This window comes from Camelus ferus, chromosome 7, assembly GCF_009834535.1.
Source record: "Camelus ferus isolate YT-003-E chromosome 7, BCGSAC_Cfer_1.0, whole genome shotgun sequence".
In the NCBI taxonomy this organism is placed as follows: domain Eukaryota; kingdom Metazoa; phylum Chordata; class Mammalia; order Artiodactyla; family Camelidae; genus Camelus; species Camelus ferus.
The window spans coordinates 69603399-69625936 of NC_045702.1; the positions used below are offsets into that span (position 1 = coordinate 69603399).

A 22538-nucleotide genomic window follows, 5' to 3' on the forward strand; every position below is an offset into this window, starting at 1 on the left:
TCAGTCGCAATCCAGGTTCAGCAAGTTCAACAGCTGTTTCGATCATATAAATCCACTAGAAACCTAACATATTTAAAGATGCCGGTATTGATATGTTAGAAAAGAAAAATATAAAAATAATCCTGAACTTAACTGTTTTGCAAATAAAAGTGAGTTAAAATAGAATGTGAAAATACAGATGGACAAAGGCCTCGTGTCTTTGATACTGAGACAACTTTTTCATTTTGTATTTTAGACCTGTGTGCGTGCGTACGTGCAGTTATGACTGTAAAATGGTTTCTTCAATGAGCAAGTATTTAAAATTCTATTATGAGGTAGAGAAACAAAATTACCTTAAAAATGTAGAAAATTGCATGGTAGACATAGCAGATAAAAAGTAGGAGTATATATAAATATATAAGTATTTATATTAATAAATATCTTTATTGTGTTGATGGTTCATCGATAAAATAAATATTAAAATATATATAAAATATAAATATAAAAAGCAATAAAATTTGACAAATCAGACTAATATTAATAAGGTTTGACTAGTGACCTTTGAAAAGTTTTAGAACTTTCGAAAATTTATTCTTTGATCTGTAGATCTAGGAGTCATTGGGTTAGCCACAGCTTTTCATAGAAGAGAAGCTGTAAGAACTAGAACATCATATTTATTCACAAGAACTGAAACTCAGGAAGGAGTCAGAGGTCTTCAGAAGGAAATATAAGTGCTAGAATGACATTGTCTTGCTTGGTTCTGTCCCAGAAACATGAGTACAACAGGCAGGACACATTTACGGAAACACAACCTCCGTTTTGGTCTGCTGAAAATACTATGACAAAACCACCACAGGGAGATGACCAAATTCATCCTTTTTCACCATTGTTAGGGACAATTTCTCATGACCGTGTTTCATCATAACTATGACCTGTTTTCAATGAAATTCAACTATAACTACTAATGTTCTGATTTTCATGTACTTGTTCATTTTTATCTGGGGCACAGGAAAGACAAATGAAAAAACTTTGCCACTTTTATTTTTCTTTCTGTTACTAGGTATAATAGAAATAATTACAGTTGTTACTTCTGGCTGGATGTCTTTCTGTGTCTTCATTATATCTTCATATTTATCTAAAAAAATACTTTCATAGTAAAATTTACTTAAAATAAAATGGTATTTAATGGGACAAAAGTTAATTTTCTTTTTGAAACCTTCAACATACAGTTCGAAGTCTGGGGACTAGTTACCACTGTTACTCATTTTTAGCTGCATTTCAGAAAAATCTTAACCTTTTAACCAAATGGAAGCAGACTTCTTCAATAGCAAAAGAATTTAGGGATTAATAACATTAGTTCTTTGTTCTCTTTTGAGTAAAATAAAGTTTAAAAACACCACAAATTGTATGCTTAGTTTTCTTAGAATATTGGGGGGTTTTTTAGAAAGCTTTCATTCTATTAATTTTTAGAGAAAAAGCCACAAGAATATAGCAGGAAAATAACTATAGCAAGAGAATTATGTAGAGAATTTACAGAAATTAAGTAGGACACAGAAGAGAGCAAGTAGTGATATGGCTGCGGCTACAAAAAGCCTTCTCAGCCAGGAAGAGGAGAGTAGTTAGCAGGTTTTCAAGAGCATGATTAAGTGGACTTTGGAAGACAAAGTGGTTGAAAATGGCTAGTTTCCACTTAGTTTCTTTCTTGGAGCCAAGCATTTGTAAAGATGACTAGCTGGAGGTAATTGATATAAAATAATTCCAGTGAAGGAAGTGAAATGTCTGAGATGCTAGAAGGGGCAAGACAGTCATAGTCTGTGTTGCCAAAAGGATCCATGTCCCACCTTCAGAAAGTTTCTTGTTCACTTTAGGAAAAGAAAATAAAGTGAATTTAAAAGGAAGGACTACTTTGAATAATTTTTACTCTTTTTCCTTTTAACATCTCTCTGAGGGAGCGTGAATGCCTGTAGCATTCAAAGAAAGACAAACTAACTTAGGCTTTTCTTACTGCTCCTGCAAATGTTCAGTGAGTTTTAGTGGCCTCAGAGCCTCTCTCTCCTTTCAGGGGACACGTTAACTCAGAGGGTTGCTCCTGTTTCCTCCTTTTGACCCCACCTTGTGGAGTCATGGCAGATTTTTCTGCATAAAGCAGGACTCTGATCAATAAACAATGACAAGGTGCATTTTGGTGAACATGGGTGATTTTGCAGGCCCTACACTAGGTGTTTTACAAACATTATCTTCTTTGATCATAACAGCAACCCTGAATGGCAGTATGCCGTATTCATTATGAGCTGGTCTTCAAAACCATGCTGCATTTCAAAGTGAATCCAAAATCCATTGCCTGCCACCAAGGGTGCTCCCTACTTTGTTCTATCTATTGTTTTAATTCCCACCATTTCATTTCCTGGGTTATATTTTTGTCAGATTAGTCTATTTACTCCTCCTAACATATGTAACCTGTTCCTTCCCTACTCAGACTTTTTCCTCCTGTTCCCGTGATACAGCATATCGTCACCCTAAATACCGTGATTTGACTAAGCCTTCCCTGAGTCTCTTTTATGCTTCATGCCAGTGTCTCTTTTGCTGTGGTTATTGTGTATGTAAATATGCAACATCCCATAATTTGACTAGAAATTGCTTCTTAGCAAGGAAAGCCTCTCAGTGAACATGTTTATTCACCTTTATATACCTTACCATTCTAACTGCAGGAGATTGCCCATGGAAAGCCTTATTAATAAGTTTGCACTGGCTGAGGGCCTGCCGTCTTCAAAGCACTTTCCTAATGTAAGGTATCGTTCTATCTGCTATGAAGGCAAATGAGAGTATAAGGCAAAGTCGGTATTCCTAAATAATTTGTATTTTCTCAATAAGTAGGTGTCACACTGTACAGTCAAGTCGAATATTCCCAGTAAAAGAAGACATTTTCTAAGTGCAAAATGAAATAGATGTTCAAGAAATTTAGAGGGAGACATCACAATGCTCTGTGTGGTCTGTGATGACTTCATGGGAGGGGCTAAAGGAGATCAGCTTGAAAGAGAAATCATACTTGAATAGGTGTGGAAAGATGGTGTTCCAAATGACAGGAAGAGTCATTGGTGGGAGTGATCCATTTATATTCAGGGAATAAAAAGTGCAGATTGAGTTCCAGGTTGAAGCATTCAGCCTCAACTTCATGGGTACTGGGCATTGGTCCAGGTTGTTAGTTTACATAAAGGCAATACAGTAGTGATTGTAAGTAGTAGCTTTGGAGTCAGGATTATTCTTATCTTAAAGCTAATGGCTTAGGACTGTGTCTAGTTGATGGGACACGTTGGGTTCAGTTCACAGCTTAACTACAAAGGCAGGAAGGATCTTATTTTTAGCAAGGAAATAAATGTACCTATTCTAGGGGGAAAAAAGCTGGAAGTTGCATATACGGTTAGCATGTGTAGTCAGAATACCAGTTTCACTGTGGTAGGAAGAATTTGAAGATGGATCCTACAGTCTCCATCTTCCGGTGCACATGCCTCATATAATCTTGTCCCCTTGAGTGCAAACTGTGATTAAGATGGGTTAGCACTCCCTTGATTGTATTATCCTGTATGGTAAAAGGTATTTTGCAGACGTAATTAGTTCCTTAATCAGTTGACTTTGAGTTAATCAAAATAGAGATTATCCTGACCTAATAAGGTAAACTTTTAAAAGAGACAAGAAACAGGAGCAGATGGTGTTCACAAGTTGGCCTTAAAAAGGCAAACTCCTATGCTTTTGGAGAGGGCCCCATGGCAGAGAATATGGCTAGAGGCCACTAGTAGCTTAGCACCTCAGTCCTACAGTCACAAGGAACTGAATCCTGCCAACAACCTGCAGGAACTTGGAAGAGGTCTCCAAGCTGTGAATGAGAAGACAGTCTAGCCAATAGCTAGATTTCACCCTTGTCAGAATTCTGAGCAGAGGACCTAGTTAGTCATTCCTTGTCTTGTAACTTCCAGAGACTGTGAGATAATACATTTGTGCTGTTTTTAAAGCCACCAAATTTCTGGTAAATTTTTTTTACATCAACAGAAATTAATACACCACCCATATATTTATTTTCATTTTATCCAATAATTTAAATTCTCACTTAACCCAAAATAAATAAAGTAGAAAAAAGCTAGGGAAATAAATTAAAACTTTACAACATTGAATTTTATACATATTTTGGTATATCTGATAAATGGTGGATCAACAGTTTGTGATTGACAGCAATAGCAGAAAGTAGATTATTAAGATGCAATGTGTCAGCCACAGGGGGAAAAAATCTTTAAAATGATAGCATCACTGTGGAGCCTGCACCCACCTTCCTGCCAGGGGTGAATTTTGGGCACGGAGGAGAAGCAGGTACATGAGTAAAACTGGAAGAATTATGTGACTCTGTGCACCTCATGCCCCAAAGGTGCCATCTAAGAAAGTGGAACTTAGAGGATGGGGTGAGTTACCTGTTGCTATTGGAAAGGAGAGAATGCTGTGGTGGAGGATAGAAGGGGAAGGTCAACACATGAGGGGAAAGGCTGAGCAGTGGCTGGGAGCAGAGAGGCAGTGCTGTAACAGCAGTCTGGGGCAGGTTTCCAGCCCTTATCTGATGGAAGCTGTAGCAGAGAGCAAGTAGTAATGAGCAGCAGGTCAGGTGGCATTTCTGGCAGAGCAGCTGGCAGTTACTTGGAGCACAGTCACAAACAGCAGCCTCAGCACCAGAGCCAAGCAGGAGCAGCATCCTGATTGTATCCCTGGGAGCATGTGGGATGCTTCTTCACGGATAGAGCCACAGCTAGTGTGTCGGGGTTAGAGGGGAGAGGGGAGGGGAGTGGCTTAAAGAGGGTCTGAGGTCTGATCCATTTCACCAGTGAAGGCTATCAAACTATCAAATTGGGGTGTGGATTTTTAGGGTAACATTTGTTACCTGCTGTCTTTGCCATGTAAAAACACTGGGTTGTACTAGTGGTAAAAAAAAAAAACAAAACACTTGACCAGGGCAATTTAGTCAGATGTTTTTTATTTCCATGTAACTGTTTTCTTGCCATTGTGAAGATGACATAAGCCACAGAAAATGAATATTAATTGCAACTTTCTGGAAGTTCTCTAGATCACTTCTGGTTCTTTTCAGATTATCCCAGGGCCACGAGAACAATGCTACTACCATCTTAACCTGTCCTCACATACAACTTCAGACTCAGCACGATTCTAAGGGACTTACATGTTCCTTTATTCATTTTATGTTACCACGTGGCTTTCTGTGTCTCTTACCATTCTCTTGCCATTTCTACTTTCCATTTAACTGGGGAAATTTGATTGCTGTGTCCTACACTGACTTCTCTATGACCTCTTGTCACGATTTCCGTCTTGATATTCCTTTCAGGTGGTGTTGCCCTTCACTTCTTAATCACCAGGCTGAATGAATCCCATGATTCAGGACTTAGAACCATTCTTCTGGCAAGTTGCTTATCAACAATGTGTAGGAGGGTGGTTAGTTATATTTCTGTCATGGCTATTTTAGGTATTTTAGGCCTACTTTCATTTTTGTTTAATTAGAAAAAAATCAATGGATAGTTACTTTTTTTATACCAGAATGAACATTTCTCATGGTTTTTATTTTTGTGATCGATATATTTGTACCTTTTAAAGCCAAATTCCATAATGATCAGTATATTTTAACCAGATAATTCTTTTATTGGTTGATGCTTTCTTATTTTGAAATTACACTGTTGTCCTGCACTATATTTATATACATACACACATATTTCCATGATTTTAAAGAAGCTGTAGTTTGTAAAACTATTGATAATTGTGCTTATGACAAAATAAAAGTCATTTTTAGTTCTTTCAAATCTGAGGTCATTTATAATTTGCATCCTTTTAGAGACAGGGAGGGAGCTACTATTTCTTAAGGAAGAATAGCCATTTTGCTCAAATGAGTATTGTCATTGCTCATGTTTGATAATGCTGCTTTTATAAATGCTGACATTTTATTATTCCCATTGTGTAATATCCAGATAAGCCTCTGGCTGCGAGTGTGAATGTGACATTGCTGAGTTGTTAAGAGGGCAGGCTCTGGAGTCAGATTACCCAGGTTCAGATTTTGACTCCATCATTCACCGATGATACAGATTGGGGCATAAGACCTAACTCCCTCTCCCCCATCTCTCAGTTTCTTTACTTTTAAGTAGGAAATGATAATAGAATATTTGTGAGGATTAAATGGATTAATTCGTGTAATGTCCTTAGAACAGAACCTGACACATATTAAAATGTTTGATGAATTTTAGTGTGTGTGTGTGTGTGTATATATACACAATTGATCCATATTGATATAGTTTATGAATTTCACACTTTACCTTGAGAATATAAACCATACAACAAATAAGAGCATTTTAGTTTTGCCTGTAGTTTAATCCTATGCTGATGACAGACTGTCTGTAGGGAAGTGCCTCAAATTGTTTTATGGTTTTTGTCTTCCAAAAGGATGTAATACGCTTTGAGAAATTGTCAGATCTAAGTACCGTGACAGTGGTTCAGAATATGGTGCACTTGGACTTTGCATTGCAGAGATTGCTGTTTCCTTGGAGGTTACTTTAGGCAAATTACACAAAAAACAAAATAGCTCCCTAATAGATGCTGAAATCCTCAGTAGAACATATGAGGCAGACTGTTCTGATTTCAAACAACTCCAAATGTGAGAATGTTCTTCCAAATAATGAAGTGAAGTCTGTATTCTTACAGCTTCATCCAGAATTCTAAATTCTGAAGCCACATGAAATGGGCCTGAACCTTACTTAAATACATATAAAGACTTACCAAGTCCCACTGTTGTCTTTTGAAAGTGAACTTCTCTGGTTAAGCCTCAGAAGTCCCAAACTGCTCACTTTCTGTTTCCCCAAGATACTAGTTTATTTTGTCCTATCTCATTTGGAAATGGAAAAAAGTTCAGGATCCAGTTTCTGGTCTCTCATATTACTATAAAATCAAATTAGCTAATGCTATTTTATTCAAAAGATTTGCAGTAACACTATCTGTCTTCTTTCCAGCATGAAGTAATTTCCAACAATAGATATAAAACACTCTAAGTCTTTACTGCTTGAGGGATTTATGCATCGTACTTTGACTTTAATTATGTGAAATCATAAAATATGCAAATTATAAGATTTGAATTTCCTTGAGATTATAATCCTTAGTAGTTCCAACTTTAATTTTGTCTTTCAAGTGGAGTATTTTGATGATAGTTATGTAGATATGGGATCCTGGAAAAAGATAATTTAGAAAACCTTAAAGATTAAAGAATGAACATTTTGAAAGTAGTTGTATGGCTTAATGATATAAACATTGGTGAGGTGTTGGTGTACATAACATCTCTGTGCTGTATTCAGTTTATAGGGTGCACAATTTGGAGCACATACTATGATTATTCACGGTAGCCCAAAAAAGCTATTAAAAGCTACTGAAAGAGGAATTTTAGTTATTTAAGCAAATTATAGGACAACAGTGTAAGAAGGTCTAGTTGATTTGCAATATTGGATTAGTTTCAGGTGTACAGCAAAATGATTCAGTTATACATATGTATTTCTTTCTGATTCTTTTTCATTATAGATTATTTCAAGATATTGAGTGTAGTTCTCTGCTGTACAGTAAATCTTTGTTGTATATCTTTTTTTGTATATAGTATTGTGTATCTATTAACCCCATACTCCTATTTATCCCTCCCCCCCTTCCTCCTTTGGAAACTATAAGTTTTCTGTGTCTGCCAGTTTGTTTCTGTTTTGTAAATGAGTTCATTTGTATTATTTTTTAGATTACACATATAAGTGTTATATATGATTTGTCTTTATCTGTTTCACTTCACTCAGTATAACCCCTAGGTCTATCAATATAGCTGCAAATAGCAATGTTTTATTATTTTTATGTCTGAGTAATATTCATATATAGATACACACACACATACACACACAAACACACACATACCCCACATCTTCTTTATCCAATCATCTATCATCTGTTGATGGACACTTAGGTTGCCTCTGTGTCTTGGCTGTTGTAAGCAGTGCTGCTGTGAACATTGGGGTGCATATATCTTTTCAAATTAGAGTTTTTTGGATAGAGTCTTCTCCAGATATATGCCCAAGAGTGGAAATGCTGGATCATGTGATAACTCTATTTTTAGTTTTTTAAGGAACCTCCATACTGTTCTCCATAGTGCCTGCACCAATTTTCATTGCCACCAACAGTGTAGGAGGGTTCCGTCTTCTCCACACCCTCTCCAGCATTTGTTATTTGTAACTTTTTGATGATGGTCATTCTGTCTGATGTGAGGTGATACCTTATTGTAGTATTGATTTGCGTTTCTCTAATAAGTAGTGATGTTGAGCATCTCTTCATGTGCCTGTTAGCCATCTGTATGTTTTCTTTGGACAAATGCCTATTTAGGTCTTCCGTGCGTTTTTTGATAAACACTGTAAGCAATTCTGATTCAGAAGCCCCATACTTTGAAAAATACTGTTATATTGCCTAAATCAAGAAAACAAATTTAGGTTGCACCTGGTTTCCAAATTCACTGTCAGTAAACTATTGTATTGAAATATCTGTATGTATTCAAATCACAGCACCTACCGAAGAGAAGCTACATGTCTTCTCACACGTGACTTGAAGCATTTCAGTGACTAGATTTTAAAAGAAGAGGAGCATTTGTATAATTAGCCTGAATACGAATTTGAAAGTCATATTCAAATGTCAATTTTATTTACTTTGAATTATCTTTCTGTCTTTATCCAATAATTTTTCCTTGTTATGTAGAAGAATAAAACAAAATATTTTGGAGAGCACTTAACCTCTACATTTTTCTTTTAAGTATTCAAAAATACTGTTCTTGTTTTCCTGAAAATTCACAAATTTATAAAAGCATGTATACCCACTGACAGCCTTTTTCACCCTTCAGCCTTGCAAATAATTGACTTTGACAGCTTTGCAAATGCTTGCCTTTCAGAAGCAGACCCAAACAGTATCTAATGATGGAGATGCTCATAAAAAGTTCACATGCACAATGGAAATGCAACACTGGGGGAAATGGATCAACTAAATAATTTTATGCTTATGTTTTAAGATTAAAGTAGAATAGATAAACAAGATTACACTGTATAGCACAGGGAAATATACACAAAATGTTATGATAACTCACAGAGAAAAAAATGTGACAATGAGTGTGTATATGTCCATGAATGACTGAAAAATTGTGCTGAACACTGGAATTTGACACATGGTAAAATGATTATAAATCAATAAAAAATGTTTAAAAAAAATAGATTCTTCAGAAGACTCCTTTAGTTCTCCAAAAAGAAAAGTTTATCATGTAAAAGTTTTTTATAAATACCGTAGTGAGTCTCAACTGAGATCAATAAGTGCTTGTGACAGAATGTCACAGATCATTACAATCTCATCCTAAAATTCTTCTTTAGTCACTGTCCTCTCCACATTCCCTTACTGCTCATTCCTTCCCATTTAATCCACAATCTTTGTGGCACTCTTTAGGGTTTGAATGTATTTTGGAATTATTTGAGATATTAGGGAGAAATAGTGTTCAAAAAAAACTAAAGGTTTTTATCAGCAAAAATATGCTTTTTCCTACAGTTACGAACTTACGATGGCAATGCAGGAAATACTGAAACTCTTCTGGAGATTTTTAGGTATGGGGAATTGAGTTTACAACCAGGATGGTTCTGATTTAAATTCTTTCAGCAAGTAGAAGTATGCAAGTTACTGTGTTTGAAAAATCAAATGTGGAAGTGCACATAGAAATAAGAAGGAATTTTTAGATTTGTCAATTTATGCTTTACTGTGGTATGGTTGGAATGTTTAAATTCCAATTGAGGTAATCTCTGTACCTGTGAAGTTGGTCAACCTGATTCCGCAAAATTAAATTCCCAAGAATGAGTTCCTTCTTTTTTGCAATGCTTCTACCTTAGTGCGCACTTGCCTTGCCAATTATTTATATTAGATTTGTACTAAAGTTTGAGACAATTGACCTTTGATTTTATGCGGATGAGCTATTATGCAAATTTTGACCTGTTGTTGCTACTTGGGCACAAGGGAGAATTTTTGTTCAGCCACTTGACTCTTTTGTGTCTGATTTAATGGTTGAATCGATTATTTGATTCCTGCCTTAGAACTATCATCTTTTTTATTTTATTTACTTTTTATTGAAGTATAGTCATTTTACAATGTTTTGTCAATTTCTGGTGTACAGCATAATGTTTTAGTCATTTCTTTTTAATTTTAATTTGTTTTAAAGTAATACCTAATTTATTAAATATTTCAAACAATGCTATAATATTGAAGAAAAATACTTGTGAAAGATTATAAAGCTATTTGGGTATATATATATATGTATATTTGTGTTTGTCATTATGTATATAATGACAATTCTTGAAAAGGAAAACATGGGGTGGGGAGAAACTGGTACCTGTAGGAGCTTGGTTGGATTTGCAAAATTAAGGTGAACTGTATTGCATAAGAGTATTTCCAGGACTTGGTTTTGCAGCATTCCTTTTTGCATAGGAGATCTCCTAAGAATTATTACCTATGATAGAAATTTTTCTCTTGTCTTAGTAGCTTAGAATAATTTGTTATACCTGAACTTACGAATGTTTCATAGGCCTTCTGAATCATTTAAAATAACGTGTTTCCCTCTTGGTGGTAACTACTGAAAATTTTAGAGCCAAAATTAAGATTTTTCTGAGGTTCTCTAACTGATATTTGCAGACCTCCAAGTTTACAAGCAACGGCTGAATGCTTTTCTTTCCCTTTGGATACATAACGAGTAAGAATTGTGTTCACTTTACATCTGCCTATATTTCATAGATTCTAAAATGTATATTTTTCATATTTTAACATTTCTGAGGTGAAGATCTGTTTTATAGCTTAAGTTTGTTTTTTGACATGCCTTTTTCTTTGTCTGGGATACATAAAGTACTGTAATCTTAAAATAGATGCCATCTTAGATTCAGTGACATAAAATATCAGTAGTTTTGCGGTGTAGGGAATACTTAGTAGGTTGAGAAGAACATAGTTATTGAAAGCTCAAAATGACAGTGGATTTAGAAGGAATTCTTAGACTGCGATACTTACTTAGTTAAGTCTAAAACATAGCTCATTTTTTTGTTTTCTGTGAAACTTACTGAATATTTTGTTTTCTGTTTATTTAAATGATCTTACAAAATAATATCTCCTCTAATTTTTACTCCATTCCTTCTTCCTTCCATTGCTTCTTACCACCATGTTTCCTTCCATGCTTCCTCCATCCAATCCTTTCTCCATTCTTTTCTGTCAGCATTCAGGAATATTTAATAAGCACATTTTATGTTCTAATGACTTGCTAGTTAGGATATAAGTGGGAGCTTAGTATAATCCTTGATGTCAAGATGCTTTGTATCAAGTTTGCAAAACAGATAGGAAAACAAACCTTTGTAGCAGAGTAATGTTTTACAGGTTATTGTAGAAAGGAAGGCACATTATTTGTCAGAGTAGGGTGAGAAGGGGAATGATCTGGTGAAGATTAACCTGGGTCTCAAAAGATAAGAAAGAAAATCCAGATGGAAAAGTAGATGAAATGTGCCTTAGGAAGAGGAAATGGCATGAAAGAGTAGGGAATATACAGAAAACTTTAAGATGACTGAATAGTAAATAAAAATTTGTGATACTGGAAGAAGAACCTGAAGATGTAGAAAGACCAGGTCATGAAGGACCTTCTACATTTGACTGGGGAAAATGCCATCCAGAACTTTTTCTGGATGGCAGCGTGAACCCAACTTGAGAATTATTCCTAGGACATGATTTGCCTTTACAAAAATCACTCAGGCAGCAGCGTAGAAAATTAACAGGAAGTATAAAGGTTAAACTGAAGCTAGAAACTCCAATTTGGAGGATGATGATTAATATAGAAAAGTAAACAGAGAGGAGGGTCAAATTATAAACCTAATCACATGGTAGAGTCGAAAGGATTTGGTGACCAGTTAGTCAGATTAGAGGGAGGAGTGAAGAACATTGCTGTTCATACACAGCTTGTACAACTGGGCTGAAGGCTGTCTAACACTCAGCAGAAGAGAGGCTTGGGAGTTGTGAAAGCAGTGAAATTATCTTACTTTCGTTTGGGGTCATGGTGGTTTTTTTGATCCCTGTGGGACATCCAATAAGTAGTTCACAAATATGAGTTTGGAATGAAACCATTAGAGACACTGTGCTGAACATGTGACATGCATTATGTCATTTAAACAATATTATTCTAAGTCAGACTATCAGTGTTCCCTTTTTACAAATGCAACGGTAGCTTATAGAATTTAAATAATATCTGAGCTCAAATTGCTAGAAAGTAGTGGAGATAGTATTGGATTCCAAAATTTCTAACTCTGCAGCCTGTGTTTTTTTGTTTGTTGTTTTGTTTTTATTAAGACTTTCTTTTTCTGGAGTAATTTAAGGTTCACAGCAAAATTCAGAAAGTACAGAGATTTTCCATATACCCTCTTCCCCCACAAATGCACAGCCTCCCCCATTGTCAGTATCCCCCACATCTACACTGGCACATAATGGTTACCCAAAGACCATAGTTTGCATTACAGGTTCACTCTTGGTATTCTTGCTTTTGTATATTCTGAGTTTGAACAAAAGCATAATGACGTGTAACCTTATTCTGGTATCAAAAAGAGAGTTTTCACTACCCTAAAAATCTACTGAGCTCCACCTATGTGTCCTTCCCACACCCACCTCCAGGCCACCACTGATTCTTTTACAGTCGGCATAGTTTTGTCTTTTCCAGAATGTTAGACAGTTGGAATCATAATGTTGTAGCCTTTTCAGCTTGATTTCTGTCACTTAGTAATACGTATTTAAGGCTCCTCCATGTCTTCATGGTTTGATGGCTCACTTCTCTAGCACTGAGTATACATATTCCATTGTCTGGCGGTACCACTGTTTATTTATCCATTCATCTACTGAAGGACATTTTGGTTGCTTCCAAATTTGGGCAGTTCTGTATAAAGCTGTTGTAAACATCTGTGTGCAAGTTTTTGTGTGGACAAAAGTTTTCAACTCCTTTGGGTAAATACCAAGAAATGTGATTGCTGGATCGTATTGTAAGAGAATATTTAGTTTTGTAAGAAAGCACCAAACTGTCTGCCAAAGTGGATGTACCAATTTGCATCCCTACCAGCAATGAATGAAAGTTCTTGTTGATTTACTTCCTCACCAGCATTGGATATTGTCAGTGTTTTGGATTCTGTTGCTTTATTTTTAAAATTAATAAACTTCATTTTTACAGCAATTTTAGATTTAAAACAAAATTATCAGAAAGTACAGAGTTTCCGTAACCCCTAACTCCCTTTTCCTACCTTGCCCCTGCCTCCCAGTTTCCCCTATCATTAATACCATTAATATCTTGCATTAGTGTGATACGTTTGTTACAATTGATAAGCCAACACTGATACATTGTTTTTCTTCTATGGATCTTAATCTGGGTGTTGTATCTAAAAAGTCATCTCCAAACCCAAGATCACCTCATTTTCTCCTGTGTTATTTTCTAGGAGTTTTATCCTTTTGCATTTTAAATTTAGGTCTTCGATCCATTTTGAATTAATTTTTGTGACAGGTGTTAAGTTCAGAGTCTAGATTCACTTCTTTAAATGTGGATATTCATGTGTTTTAGCACAAGTTGTTGAAAAGACTATCCTTTCTCCATTGAGTTGCCTTTGCTCCTCTATCAAAAATCAGTTGTCAGTATTTGTAGGTGTCTGTTTCTGGGCTCTATTTCTGTTCCATTGATCTTTGTCTTTTTTTTGACCAATACCAAACTGTCTTGATTACTGTAGTTTTATAGGAAATCTTGCTTAATGTTGTGCAGTGACAGTCCTTCAACTTTGTTCTTCTTCCTCAATAGTCTGTTGGCTATTCTAGGTCAGTTGCCTTTTCATATAAACTTTAGAATCGTTTTGTTAATATTCACAAAATAAATGCTGAGGATTTTGATCGAGACTGTGTTGACTAAATAGATCAGATTGGGAAGAGTTGACATCTTAACAATGATGTATGTTTCTATCCATGAACTTGAAATATCTCTACATTTATTTAGATTTTTTTTTTGTTTCTTTCATCAGAGTTTCATATTTTTCCTCACATTGATCTTATATGTATGTATTTGATGGAGTTATACCGTAAACATTTCATTTTTTGAAGTGCTAATATAAACAGTATTGTGTTTTAAATTTCAAATTCTAAAAGTTCATTGCAAGTATGTAGGACAGCATTTGACTTCAGTATGTGAGTCCTGGATCTTGTGACTTTACTGTGATCACTTAGTTCCACGAGTTTGTTGTTGTTGTTGTTGTTTCTTTGGGATTTTCTACAGAGACAATCATGTCAATTAAAAAAAAAAAAGTTTGATTTCTTCCTTCCCAATTACTGTGCTTTTTATTTTCTTGTCTTGTCTTAGTGTATTATCTAAGACTTCCAATATGATATTGCACAGAAGTGGTGAGAGCTGATATCTTTGCCCTATTCCTGATCTTAGGGGAAAACAGAGAGTTTTCCCACCATTAAATATGTTGTTAGTTGTGGGGTTTTGGTATATGTTCTTTATCAAGTTGAGGAAGTTCCTCCCCTCTATTCCTAGTTTGCTGAGAGTTTTTTTTTTTTTTTTTTGAATCATAAATGGATATTCGATTTTGTAAAATTGTTTTTCTGGATCTATTCAAATGATCGTATGATTTTTCTTATTTTTTCTGTTGTTGTGATAGATTATATTCATTGATTTTGAATGTTGAATCAGACTTGCATAACTGGAATAAATCCTACTTGGTTGTATGTATAATTCTTTTAGTACTTTGTTGGACTTGATTTACTAATATTTTGTTGTGATCCTATGTTTAAATCACTCCTTTATAGTATTCTAGGAGAGAAATTTTAATTTGGGAGTCAACTGTATATAAATGATAGCTAAGGACAAGAAATAAAAGTAAACTGTAGTTCAAGAAATGATAGTAAACAGATTAATAATGACTTACATTGTTGAGTGGTTTTTTTTTTTTAATACCAGAAAGTACTGTAATTGGTTTAAAAATATTTACTCTTAAAAAACGCACTTTTAGTTTTCTGTTTTATTTATCCCCATTTTACAGATGAGTTAAGGTTGAAGTGTCAGCAAGTTAAGTAGTGATCCCAGGAACTGGATTTTAAATATATATTGTCTTGTTCCAGAACTCAAGCCCTCAGCTGCCATATAATACTAATTATTATAATTCCCTGTCATAGACTGAGAAAAACAAAGGAAGGACTGAGGCCTGAGCTTTGGGAAAAAGCTTTATATAGGCGTTATCAAGGGAAAATTTATTTGAAAAAATAATCTTTAATTTGGAGGAAAGGCAGGAGAGAATGGGGACCAAAATTTTTGTACCATCACTTAACAATGAGCTGAGGAGACCTAAATTAACCTTATTTTATTATATAAGATATAACTTCTTATGTTGTATTATCAGAGCATAGAGTGCCTTTGTATCACGGTCTGTGAGGTCACTGGATTTATCTTTCACACATTTCATTATTCATGTCATACTGCCAGATGCCGTCAAAATATTAGAGAGTGACAGAGCAACCTGGAAGTTTCTCATCTTCTTACTTTTCCTTAAGAGGTGAACTTAATGACTCCAAGAGAAGTTAAGATAGTGAGAAATCAGCAGCAGGTGGCTAAGTCCACGTCATCAAAATACAGAAGGGTACATTATTTTCATTTGGGAGCACAGTCAACCATGACTAAGCCACCTGTTCTAAGAACTTAAGTATTCTGAATACTTGTTTCCGAACTGTGTAAAAGTTTAACGTAAGAAATGTGTTATTAAAATATAAGTGAAACACATGTTAGATGGTCCAATAAATGAATTATAGTCATTTCAGAATGGTTTTTCTCAGCTGTCATTTGAAAAATCAGAAAGGGATGTGTGAAATTTTGTGATAATATGTTCTTTAAACCAGGACTAGGGTGAGAATAAAGGATGTAGAGAATGTAAAATTTATCATAAATAAAGGAGACGGGAGAATCTCAGAATGTTTCACAAGCTCATAATTATACAAAGGATATTCTGCCAGTCAGCTCCTTAGCTATTGTCTTTGGAGAATAGGTGCTTTGCTTTTAAATAAATTTGCCAAATTGCCTGCAGTATTAATGAGAAGTGGTGGGGGGAGTGTTTTAATTGTCTCATAAATCCAAGGATGGCTTGGTTTCTGGCTGATTTGGGATGTGGATCAAAACCCCAGCTAACCTAGAGAGCAGCTGGCTTTGTTTCAAGGAGGAAAATCCTCACAAAAAGGATCTGATTAAGCTCTTCTAGGTAGCTGGATAACTTCTTCTGGGGCATCTAAACTGATCGGTCCATCTGGCTCTGTCTGCCCTATGGATCAACAACTCCAGCAAGCCAGCAACATGTTTATTAAAGAACAACTATGTGTAGTGCCCTTTTATAAGCACTATGGGCAGATAACATAAATATAGTGGTTTAACAATGCTAGATAGCACAGTACTGTAATCCTATGGCAGTCCAAAATTTAGATTCTAAATAAAGGTGGAAACACAAGACACATAAGTATATAACCTCAAAGTAATAAGACAGTATGTGATTCATTGCTAAAATATGTGGTTTAGATCCTAAAAACTGTCAAAGTTCAGAAAAGGGAGACATCAGCATATCCTGGAGTAGTCGAGGAGACCCCCATGGAACAAGATTTGGACCCTGGACTCTGGAACGAAGTTTGTATGTTGGGCCTGGTCCTTATATAAGATATGTTGCTTCTATTCCTTTGATTATTTAAAAGACTTCAGTTTAGTTCTTGCAGCATTTTTGGGGGGGTTTACCAAGGGGGTGTGTGTGTTTGTGAGTTTGTGATATTAGGGGAGGTGAATGTGTTACCGCAAGGAGGGGAAAAGACCCCAGTTCTTGTCTTACCCAAAAGAAAGAATTGAAAAGGGAGACTGCAAGTGTTTTGTAAACAAAGGGTTTTATTAGTAGAGCAAAAGTTAGTAAAGTACACCTTTGAGAATTGAAGACAGGACAACCCAAGAAAGGAAAGTGGCGCCACTCCTTTTTTCTCCTGTCTTACATCCGGCTTATGGGAAGTTCTCGTGATTGACAGCTCACATCGCTTGAATGCTTAAGCATGTTTTCTTCTCTTTTTGCACATACTTTACCCATGATGCACACAGAAGAACCTATAGGAGGGGGCCCAAACCACAATGGTAATTATATTATAATGATCATTGGGTCATGTTAAGTTGGGTCCTTCTCTCTATTGTGCAGCTGCAGGGTCCTATTCTAACCAGCTTCTTTGCCGGCCTTCATTTAGAGAAAGTAAAACTCTTTCAAGCCCCTTATCCTGAGCGCAGGTGTACTGTTATTTTCTGGGTTGCTCCCTCCCCGTTCCTCTCCCCTTGCCCCGTGCTCATTTCTATCTAACTGCCTAACAGAAGGAAGCCAGACAAACTTGGGTTAATACCATGGAACAGCTAGTTATTCATATGGGACACTGAGAAAATTATTTGAATTCTCTAATTCTCATTTTCTTGTATATTTATAAGGAGTGAAATGTTTCTTCAAAGGAATTTTGTGGATTAGGTATGATATTGAAGCATTTTACATAGTACCTGGAAAATAGTAAAACTTCAGTAAATGGGAATTCTAGTATTTGTGCTATAGAGTGGAAGGTAGCAATTGTTGATGAGCTGTGGATTCTTTATAGTGGTCTCTATCACCATTACTATGAAAAGCAAGGGAAGTGGATTTTGAACGCAATATGCAAGTCAAGTTTGACTATGATAATGTAAAATATTTTTATTATCTTCAAAATCAGCAAATATTTACTGGACATTATAAGAGGTAAAGCAGCTTATTTTTAATATCTTAATTTCTAATAATGTGTTACATTTGACCTAAGATGAGAACTGTATGTAATACGCCTTTGAAAATTTAATCTTACATGTCTTCTGATGCTAACAAATGTCATACCTGTGCATATAAATATATATACGTTTGTAGGTAGATAATGAGCAATTCTTTTCGTAATCTCTTTGATGTTGAAAATATGAAAACATAAAGGCAAAAATGCTCATTGTCATTCTTTTCCATCCAAAGAGGTGGCCTTGTTATCTGGCCCAAGAGTAAACAAATGTGATTTATGTAATAGGAAGCCTTCTTTGTCCTGCTTTTCTATATTTGGCATTTAGAGTTTGAGCTGTTTCCTATTTTTGCTTTTGCATAGTGAAATTTTAGTAGCTCCCAAGATAAGAAAGCACAGATTAGGGTACTCTACCTAGCTAGAACAGTTTAAAATAACTAGCTATTTTTATTTCTTTAATGCTACTTGGACAAGTTTGTTGTCTCATATTGATTTTTCTTCTTATTTTTGAAATAATTGCTCCTGGGCAAAACACAACTATCCTTTTAATGTTAAAGCTCAGACTGTAAGAAATGCCAAAGGTAGCCAAAGCTCTCATGTTTAAAAATTGATGTCTCAGCCTTGGAATCAAAAACCTAAATTACAAGCACACATTTATCTTTGGGGCCTTGGATATAAACAAGGATTTATTCATTTTAGAAAAGAAATATTATTTTAGCTAGAATTAATAAAAATGAAATAAGAATTCAGAAAATGTGGGTGTGCATTCATAGTCTGTGATTTATATTTCAAATCTGGACAAATTTAATATTAAGATCTAAAAGCACAGAAAAGTCTAATTCAGGAAATTTGAAAGTTGTTTAGCTAACAGTGATCATGAAATGCTTTCACTTTCAGAGTCTCCTTGAAAAACTTTTGGAGAACTATAATTATTATCATTCCTAGGAAGATGCTGTTTCTTATTTTAAAATTAGTATTTCTTTAATCTATTTATAAAATCCAAAGCAATGTGTTAAGTATATAGTAGATACAAGACATATATCTCTATTAATTCCTGGAGTTTCGCATGGGGAAATATTAAGAAGGTAGTGATGGTGTAGTTAGAAATTTAGAAATTCAAATAGGCACTATTAGGGGCTGAATTGTATCCCCCCTGAAATTCATTTGTTGAAATCCTAGCCCTTAGTACCTCAGAATGTGACTATATTAAGAGATAAACCTTTTAAAGAGATAATTAAGTTAAAATGACATCAAATGACTGATGTCCTTATGAGGAAAGATTAGGATAACAGACAAAAGAGGGACAGTGTGAGGACACACCAAGGAGATGGCCATCGGCGAGCCAAGGAGAGAGGCCTCAGAAGAAACCAGACTTGCCATTACCCTGATCTTGGGTGTATCCATAGCTGTGATAAATTTCTGTAGTTTAAGCCACCCAGTCAGGTTATTCTTACAGCAGTCCTAGAAAACTTATACAGGTATCTAAGTGTCATACTATTAATATTTTTGTTCTTAAAATCCCCATTGGGATTTGTCCTGAAAAAGGGTTGCCTCTGTTGAAGTATTGGACAATTTTATTAATTGTGCATCATTTCCATGAATGAGTCAAGAACGTATTTCTCAAAGGTCATCATCTTTCCAAACTTCTAGGAGATTCATTGCCTGTGGGCTAGGTGGAAGAAAAGAATTATTAAATAAGCAATAATTGATTGGATATTTTTATATTAGACAATCTGGAGGATATAAAGATAGGGTCCTTGATGCACTTAACAAAACTTACAAACTAGTAGTGGTGATAAGCTTTGAATACAAATAGCTATTATATAAGCCAACCTATGCTCTGTGCCTTAAGAAAGGTCTACGCAGATATAGAAAGTTCTGAGGAGGGGGGAAAAAAAAACTTCATCATTTGTATTATCTGTTCCAGAGGGTAGGTTAAGGAACTCTCCTTGGAGCAATGGGCATTTTAGCTGGATCGAAAGAATGAGTAGAATTTTTGACACAGGATTTTTAAGAACAAATTACATTTTATGCATTACCAGTGCATAAGCAACTCACTTATGCTTTGGAATTCATGGAAAAACCAATCTCACTCTTCTCTCCATCCTTCATATAACAACATAACCCTCTTTGTGTTATTTTCCTTTTCTTGAGTACTGATCTTTACTCCATGAAATGATTTAGGTTGGACTTGAGAAGAAAGTGGACACTGTGATAGTTTAGCAATCTGAGAACTATTAAACTGGTGTATTAGCTCAACAGTCAGCTAAATGATGTCATTAAAATTGAATTGCATCAGGCAAGTCTGCTTCACAATCATCAGGTCCCAGTCATATTAAATAACTACTTAGCTGTTAGATTTTAAAGCCACCGTCAATTTATAAGAAACATTGAATAATAGGAACTCATGGTGGTTTTACAAATATTTTTGCTATACGTTGTGGTTAGAAAGGTTGATTTTTGCTCCATCGTTGTTGCGTTTAGCTGGAGCCATGTTAAATGACAAAAGAAACGTATTCTGAAATTTTTGACTTTCAATAAGCCGAATTATGTCCTCTCCACCAACTACACCGCCACCATTTATAGGCAAGAAATGATACACCACACAATTTTGTGAAGATTCCCACTTTAGACATTGAATCAAAATCAGTATTTGACTACTTTTTATATATGTAACCTGTGCAATTTTGTGTTCCAAATTATCACTTGGTAAAATAGTTACTTTTTTATAGAGACTGATCTTTACTTGTTTTTCTTTATTATATAACCCTCAACAAAGTTTGTTATTTGCAGCAGGTTCGTATGATACTATGTACAAAAAATTTAGGGATTGTTATAATTTTGATGACAAGGCACACGTATATAGTTTAATTTTGCTTAATAATTCCCGTTAAATTTCAACCACTCAACCAACCAGTTAATAGTTTACTGATCATCTGCTATGTGGAAAGTGCTAGGTATTTAGCCACTCAGATTCTTATTTTATAGGTATCAAAACCCTTCAAGTTGAGATAATTATTTTTTTCTCAAAATTCTTATACTTGCACACTTTAGGTATATTCATGGTATAAAGATAGAGGGTAAAAAATTCAGTAATAAAGTTAACTTAAGGCTGTCTTTTCTGCTTCATGTGAAGAAAAATAAGGTTTCAATTTCTCTTCTGGAATTGGAAATAAAACCTTTAACTAAAAATGGATTTGTATGCAGTGAGCATTTGCAGCCATTTTTGCTATGGCAGGCTTCTGTTCACCCAAGTCACAGCCTGAATCTTTAAGAGCTGTCAGAAGCTTTGGGGGCTCCGTAGATGTAGGAAGTCTGATGTGTGGAATGCAAACAAAGCTTGAGGGCAGTGCAAATGGTGCATGAAAGAGAAACACCACTGCAGGACTCTGTTAATTTCCCACTTCCATACTTACGTAAGAAGTTGCCATATGACTTTTAGATGTAATCTTTTGGCAATTTTTATGCCTTTGTGGAATGCAATAGGTGCACATAATCAAATATCCAGCACATTTTCCTTCCTACAATTTTGAAATAATGTCGTTTCAAGCCAGCTTATTTACTGTGTATCTCTTCAATATGCTAGGGCCATAAAGGATCAAAACTCAATCGGATATAGCCCTGTATTCGAGGAGTTTATATATACTGAAGATCAAAGAAAGTGGAGAAGATAGGCAATCAAATTGACATACGTATACTTTTTCTTAATTTCCTTGACTATTACTTGAGGCTTGAAGCTTTCTCCAGAATTTCAACTTCATTAATTTAATTTATTTTTTTAATTTATATTTTTATTGAAGTATAGTCAATTTACAATGTTGTATCAATTTCTCGTGTACAGCACAATGCTTCAGTCATATGGGAACATACGTATATTCATTTTCATGTTCTTTTTCACCATAAATTATGACAAGATTTTGAATATAGTTCCCTGTGCTATACAATATAAACTTCTTGTTTATTTTATGTATATTAGTATCTGCAAATCTCGAACTCTCAGTTTATCCCTTTCCACCCTCTTTCTCCCCTGGTAACCATAAGTTTGTTTTCTATGGCTGTGAGTTTGTTTCTGTTGTATAAGTAAGTTCGTTTGTCTTTTTTTTTTTTTTTTTTAAGATTCCACGTGTAAGTGATATCATACGGTGTTTTTCTTTCTCTATCTGGCTTACTTCAACTTCATTAATTTTAAAACAGTGGTTGTCAGGGGTTAGGGAGTGGGTATAGCTCAGTGGTAGAGCGCATGCTTAACATGCACGAGGTCCTAGGTTCAATCCCCAGTACCTTCATTAAAACAATAATAAATTACACACACACACACACACACACACACACTCACACACACAGAGTGGTTGTCAGTTGAGGAAGAACTTGCCCCCTGCAGGGGATATTTGACAGTGTCGGGAGACATTTTTCATTGTCCCAACTGGGAAAGGGATGCTACTGAATCTAGTGGGTAGAGACCAGGGACACTGCTAAACACCTTCCGATGCCCCGAACAAGCCCTCTACAATGAGCATCCAGCCCCAAATGTCAAATGTTTGTAGCACCACAGAATATATCAATGTTCATGCTGTAAAATGCATTTGAGTTTAAAATCTGAGTTCAAGCAGAAGATTTTATTTCTCTTTTAG

At 35.2% G+C, this 22538-nt stretch overlaps 1 protein-coding gene and 1 non-coding gene across 2 annotated transcripts in view; both read left to right on the plus strand.

Moving 5' to 3' along the window:
• The window catches only part of PCLO (piccolo presynaptic cytomatrix protein), a 310882-nt gene that overhangs the window by 75663 nt on the left and 212681 nt on the right, over positions 1-22538 (plus strand).
• Positions 22122-22193, plus strand: TRNAV-AAC. The gene has a single exon. It is a non-coding gene; the product is annotated as a tRNA-Val (tRNA).